Below are 7,135 nucleotides of genomic sequence, written 5' to 3' on the forward strand. Positions count from 1 at the left end.
CCCCAAGGGCTCGGTCACTAGGGTAAGATCAACCAGGAGGAAATCCAGCCAGAACATAACATGCTTAATGGCATAGTTTCCACTTATTTTATGCTGTATGACTGATCCTTCCACTAAACTGCTGAAGGAATAAAAATTCAAATGTTCAGCCCTAGAAGCAACATGTGCTTTCCAAAAGAGACCTTTAATTTAGTGGGAATCCAGTCCGAAATATTAGAAACAGTTTGGTCATTTTTAAAAAGTGTAATAAATGATTGTATGAAATGTCTAAACCACGGTCTAGTATAACATTTTTTATTTTTTTGGCGGGCCAGGCAGCATGCGGGATATTAATTCCCCGACCGGGGATGGAACCCCTGCCCCCTGCAATGGAAGCGCGGTGGGTCCTAACCACTGGACTGCCAGGGAATTCCCTAATTTTAAATTTAGTAAAGAACCAGAATTTTTTTTTTCCCCCAATGGGATGAGTTTGGGGATGAGTGTGTGAAACCATCACCACCATCAAGGACATAAACATCCATCGCCTCTCAGTTTCCTCCCACACTGTTTATCTCATTTGTGTGTGTGTGTGTGCATGTGCGTGTGTGTGTATGTGTGGTAAGAGCACAACACAAGATCTACACTTCTAGCAAATGTTAAGTATAGCTACAGGCACTATGCTGTATTGCAGATCTCCAGAACTGTTTTCTCTTGCATAACTGAAACTTTGTACCCACCTCTCCATGTCTTCCTCCCATATGCCCTGGTAACCATCATTCTCCTCTGTGCTTCTATGAGGTTGACTTTTTTTTTTTTGAGGTTGACTCCTTTAGATTCTACAGAGTAGTATCATGTAGTATTTGTCCTTCTGTGATTAGCTTATTTCACTTAGCATTATGCTCTCAAGGTTTATCCATGTTGTCACAAATGGCAGGATTTTCTTCTTTATTAAGGCTGAATAACATTCCACTGTATGTATATACCCCGTTGTCTCTACCCGTTCATCCATTGATGGACACTTAGGTTGTTTCCATTATCTTGGCTATTGTAATAATGCTGCAGTGAACATGGGGGTGTATGTATCTCTTTGAGATCCTGATTTCAGTCCATTCGGATAAATACCTAGAACTGGGGTTGCCCGATCATATGGTAGTTCTATTTTTAATTTTTTTGAGGTACCTTTATAGTGTTTTTCATAGTGGCTGTAAGAGCTAGAAATTCTTCCCATAAGATCTCTTTTCCATCTAATATCTACAGATGGCTGGCTAAGAATGTCCTTGGGGTTTTTTCCTCTCATTTTTAAATTGTTTCTTTATCTTAAAGAGTTACTTTCAGAACGTCTCACCTCGTAAACATGTTTTGATTTCTTGATGATGCCTTGATACAACGTGGTGAAACTGCCTTGGTCAAGGAGAGAAGCGGGACTCAGAATTACTGTAAGCTGCTGCCTGTTTTCTCCAAGGCAGAAAGGAGAAAGGACTGTCTTTGGGCTTCCACCTCTGGATTCTTCATTCTCTTTCCATGATTCCTCCTTACCCACACTCCCAGATTCTTTTACTTAACAGGAGGGCCCTGGGCCTTCCCTTATTAGCTCTTAACCTCATTCCCCTCAAACTTCTCATCCCGTGGCTGGAACCTGACCCTGAACTTGTCGACTGGATCTTTAAGGGTTTCCAGGAGATATACTTGTGTTTATCATAGTTTGAAACGAAGTATCTGGCCTTTCATAGGTACACGAAAGAAAATCTGCATCTTTCTGAAACTTTCTGAGAAAAACCCCGACGGAACGGGAATGGTCAAATAGGTATCTCCTTACTGCCCTCGCGTGGTGAAAAGTGGAGACTGCTGGGAGGAGGCAAAAAAAGTAAATATGTCAATTCAGTCTACCTCTACCTGAATTTTTTTTTTTAATTGAACTGTAGTTGATTTACAATATTGTGTTAGTTTCAGGTGTGCAGCAAAGTGATTCAGTTATACATGCATATATATGTATATATAGTCTTTTTCAGATTCTTTTCCATTATAAGTTATTACAAGATTTTGAGTATAGTTCCTTCTGCTATACAGTAGGTCCTTGTTGTCTATTTTAAATATAGTAGTGTCTGTCTGTTAATCCCATACTCATAATTTATCCCCTCTCCCCCTTTAGCAACCATAAGGTTGTTTTCTGTGTCTGTGACTCTTTCTGTTTTGTAGATAAGTTCATTTGTATCATATTTTAGATTCCACATGTGATATCATATATTTGTTTTTCTCTGTCTGATTTAGTATGATAATCTCTGGGTCCATCCATGTTGCTGCAAATGGCATTATTTCCTTCTTTTTTATGGCTGAGTAATAGTCCATTGTATATATATACCACAGCTTCTTTATCCATTTATCTGTTGATGGACATTTAGGTTGCTTTCATGTCTTGGCTATTGTAAATAGTGCTGCTATGAACGTTGGGGTACAAGTATCTTTTCGAATTATGGTTTCCTCCGGATATATGCCCAGGAGTGGGATTGCTGGGTCATATGGCAACTCTATTTTTAGTTTGTTAAGGAACCTCCATACTGTTTTCCATAGAGGCTGCACCAATTTACATTCCCACCAACAGTGCAGGAGGGTTCCCTTTTCTCCACAACCTCTCCAGCATTTATTATTTGTAGACTTTTTGACGATGGCTGTTCTGAGTGGTGTGAGGTGATTGTAGTTTTGATTTGCATTTCTCTCATAATTAGTGATGACGAGCATCTTTTCATGTGCATGTTGGCCATCTGTATGTCTTCTTTGGGGAAATGTCTATTTAGATCTTCTGTCCGAATTATTTAAAGATTAAGACATTTATCCTTACAGGACTTGAGAGAAGCCTTGGCTTTCCTGACCAATGAGAAATCGGAATGAAATGAAGTTATCTACACCTGTATTTTTAATGTTACCCTAAAATATCCTCATTTTACAAGTGTGTGAAAATCCCTGCCCTCTCTACCACCAGCCATTTACACAATGGTTGTGTGTAAGTTTATGACTGTTAGAAGAGATGAGGAAATCCCTGAGTACTTCCAGTTGTTATCTGCCTTTTTAAAATTAGAGGCAATGCTGGGTTTAAATTTTCCATCTAAGATTCCATTGGGAATTAAAACAATAAATTGTCCTTTAGGTAAAGAGGCAAATGTTACTAGTTTCTTGTTTTGCTTTGTTTTATCTTTAACGTTACTAGTTTTTTAAAATAGCAATTTGGGGGGTTCCCTGGTGATCTAGTGGTTAGGACTCCGTGCTTTCTCTGTCGTGGCCCACATTCAGTCCCTGGTCGGGGAACTGAGATCCCACAAGCTGTGCAGCAAGGCCGGAAAAAAAAAAAAAAAAAAAAGGTAATTTGGATCATTTGGAAATTCCGTACGTAAGCATCTTTAGTAATTGTGTTATTAAAATAAAAACAGTTTACAACCATTGAAACAAAACATTAATGGAATGTGAACATTATCACAGGAGTGACGATTTCTTCTTCAGCGTTTGATATTTATTCATTTCTTATTAAATAAAATATTTATTTTCCCCCCTTCAAGCAATGTACTTGGTTTACCCAAATATTGAAAGTAATCTTGAAGACAAATGTTGAAACATAACAGTTTTCAAAATCATCTAAGGAATAGTTTTTCCCAATGTGTAAGATGTTTAAGGAAATGATTTTTTAGATAATAGCCATGTATTTGAGCAGCTAAGAGAAATTAGGGGAATTCCCTGGTGGCGCAGTGGTTAAGAATCCGCCTGCCAATGCAGGGGACACGGGTTCGAGCCCTGGCCTAGGAAGATTGCACATGCTGCGGAGCAACTAAGCCCGTGTGCTACAACTACTGAAGGCTGCACGCCTAGAGCCTGTGCTCCGCAACAAGAAAAGCCACGGCAATGAGAAGCCCACGCAAGGGAGAGCAGCCCCCACTCGCCACAACTAGAGAAAGCCTGCGCACAGCAACAAAGACCCAACACAGCCAAAAATAAATAAATAAAATGAATAAATTTATAAAAAAAAAATTAGGACCTAGGAAAACCTTGGATTAAATTGTTCAAGTGTTGTGCACACTAAGAAAATTTCATTATATGAATGAGAAAATGTAATCAATTCCAGATTGAAAAATGCCATTTCCTTTTGAGAAAAACAGATATGACTATAGGCCACGTTATTTGGTAGCGAGTTGTTTTTTTTTATTTTATTTTATTGGAGTATAGTTGATTTGCAATGTTATGTTAGTTTCAGGTGTACAACAAAGTGATTCAGTTATATATATACATATATTCATTCTTTTTCAGATTCTTTTCTCATATAGGTTATCACAGAATAATGAGTAGAGTTCCTTGTGCAATACAGTAGGCCCTTGTTGGTTATCTATCTTATATACAGTAGTGTATATATGTTAATCCCAAGTTCCTGATTTATCCCTCCCCCTTGGTAACCAGAAGCTTGTTTTCGATATCTGTAAGTCTGTTTCTGTTTTGAAAATAAGTTCATTTGTATCATTTTTTAAAATTAGATTCCCCATGTGAGTGATATCATATGATATTTGTCTTTCTCTGTCTTACTTCCCTTAGTATGGTGATCTCTAATTCTCCATCCGTGCTGCTGCAAATGGCATTATTTAGTTCTTTTTTAGGGCTGAGTAAGTGAGCTTTAAAGTGCACTTAAGGAGTTCCCTGGTGGCCTAGGATTCCGGCCTTTCACTGCTGCGGCCGGGGTTCAATCCCTGGTCGGGGAATCCGCAAGCCAAAAAAAAGCACACCAGAAGCCAGCACACTTGCCATCTACCTGCAGCTCTGCTGTTGAAGGACCGTTCAGTGCTCCCAGCGAAAGCCAGCCCTCCCCTTGTGCATCCCTTGTCTTGATGTTTCTCCTCCTCTCCTTCTCCATCTTGTTGGGTCCTTCCCCCATCAGCATACAACATCCTCTTTTCCCCCCTATTTTATAAAAGCTCCCGTTGGCCTCACCTCTCCTTCCAGCTGTCACTCACACTTCTCTATCTTTTTGCAGCAAAGCTTGAGAAAATTGTATAAATTCACTGTCTTCAATTTTTCTCATCTCATTTTCTTTGGAAGCCAGTCAATCTTTCAGCCTCATCATTTCACTGACACTGCTCTTGTCAGGTTCACCAGTAATCGCGAGCTCATTGAGCATCCAATGGTCAATTCTCCTTTCGAAACTTACCGGACGCCTGAGCAGCTTCGGACCCAGTGAAACACTGAAGGGGCCACTTCCTGCTCTTTCTCAGCCTCCTCTGCTGGTTCTTCCTCATTCCCTGGGCTCCCCATTCAGTCCTTTTGTTGCAGGAAGGGGGACCCCTTCCAGGGCCCGAGAGTGGGCTTTTGTCTAACACTCGGAAATGAACTGCCCGAGGAGACACACGTGCTGACAAAGCAAGAGACCTTGCTGGGAAGGGGCGCCCGGGCGGAGAGCAGGAGGGTGAGGGAACCCAGGAGCACTGCTCTGCCACGTGGCTCGCAGTCTCGGATTTTATGGTGATGGGGTTAGTTTCCCAGTTGTCTCTGGCCAATCATCTTGCTTAACCCGTCGTCTGCCTCAGGGCCCTTCTGGTGGCTTGCGCAGCTCTTAGCCAAGATTCTAGCGCGAGGGTTTGTGGGAGGTTAGCGGGACAAATTGTCTCCCCCCTCCTCCTTTTTCCCCACCCGAATGCTTCTGGGTTAGTTTTATAAGACATACTATGGGCTGGGGTCTCCTCCCTCCTTGTGGCGCCTCTCGAATGCTTCTGGGTTAGTTTTACAAGACATAGTATGGGCTGGGGTTTCCTCCCGCCTTGTGGCCCCTCCCGAATGCTTCTGGGTTAGTTTTACAAGACATACTATGGGCTGGGGTCTCCTCCCTCCTTGTGGCCCCTCCCGAATGCTTCTGGGTTAGTTTTACAAGACATACTATGGGCTGGGGCCTCCTCCCTCCTTGTGGCCCCTCCCGAATGCTTCTGGGTTAGTTTTACAAGACATACTGTGGGCTGGGGTCTCCTCCCTCCTTGTGGCGCCTCTCGAATGCTTCTGGGTTAGTTTTACAAGACATACTATGGGCTGGGGCCTCCTCCCTCCTTGTGGCCCCTCCCGAATGCTTCTGGGTTAGTTTTACAAGACATACCATGGGCTGGGGTCTCCTCCCTCCTTGTGGCCCCTTCCGAATTCTCCCGGTTAGTTTTCAGCGGCAGCACCATGTTCTTTATCGGGACCTCGTGATGTGAGACAGCTCAGGCCAGCGGTTATCATCGTGCCTGGCCCAGGCGGGTGGTTTCGGTCAATGGTTGCTTAACACTTTGACATCTGTCTTCTATAAACTCTAGTTCCCTCGGTAATCTCCGGCCTCATGATGTTAAGTTCCTTCTGTAAACTGGTGATCCCTAAATTTATATCTCTGGCCTGGACTCTCCAATAAATTCCAAACCCTGTGTATCCAACTGCCTACTTCACGTCGTCACTAGAGTTTCGAACAGACATCTCAGAACAGAATTTCTGACCTTCCCTCACAGCGGAGGCCCCTCCAGAAGATCTGTCCATGTCCTAACCCCTGGAAAGGGTCATTGTGACCTTGTTTGGAAAAAGGGTCTTTGCAGATGTCGACTGAAACGAAAATACATAGGAGAATTATGTTTTATTCGGCGGACTTGCTGGCCATAAGCCCAGGAGAGAGAGAGCCTCTCAGAGAGGTCTGAGCGACTGTAAAGGAGGAGGGGCCAGGATATAGAGAAGTTTTTGCCAAAAGAAAACCAAAACCAAACCAAAACCAAACCCGGGTAGTTGGAACGTCAAAAGACTACCATTAGTTACAGAAAAACGAGCTGGCCCAAGTTCATGAATTTAGCACTTTTCTTTTGTATGGGAAGATGCAAGAGTCTGGGCTCCTTGAAATCATTCCTCTGATGTGCACCCTAACTATCTAGGGCTGGTATCCTGTGTTTTCTCCACCCTGAGTCCCCTCACGGCGCACAGTCTGGGGCGGCTGCAGTGACTGCTGGAGGATGGCCACAACATCCTTTGTTTCCTGATACGGAAGGTGACGTTTTTTTGTCCACACAGATGTGATTAAGGATGTAGCCGTGAGCTTATCCTGGGTGAGCCCTAAACCCAAGGAAGAATCTCTCCAGGTGACTTTGACATATCACTACCCTCACTCCCATCCCATTGAGAA

Source organism: Delphinus delphis, chromosome 2, assembly GCF_949987515.2.
Source record: "Delphinus delphis chromosome 2, mDelDel1.2, whole genome shotgun sequence".
Taxonomy (NCBI): Eukaryota; Metazoa; Chordata; class Mammalia; order Artiodactyla; family Delphinidae; genus Delphinus; species Delphinus delphis.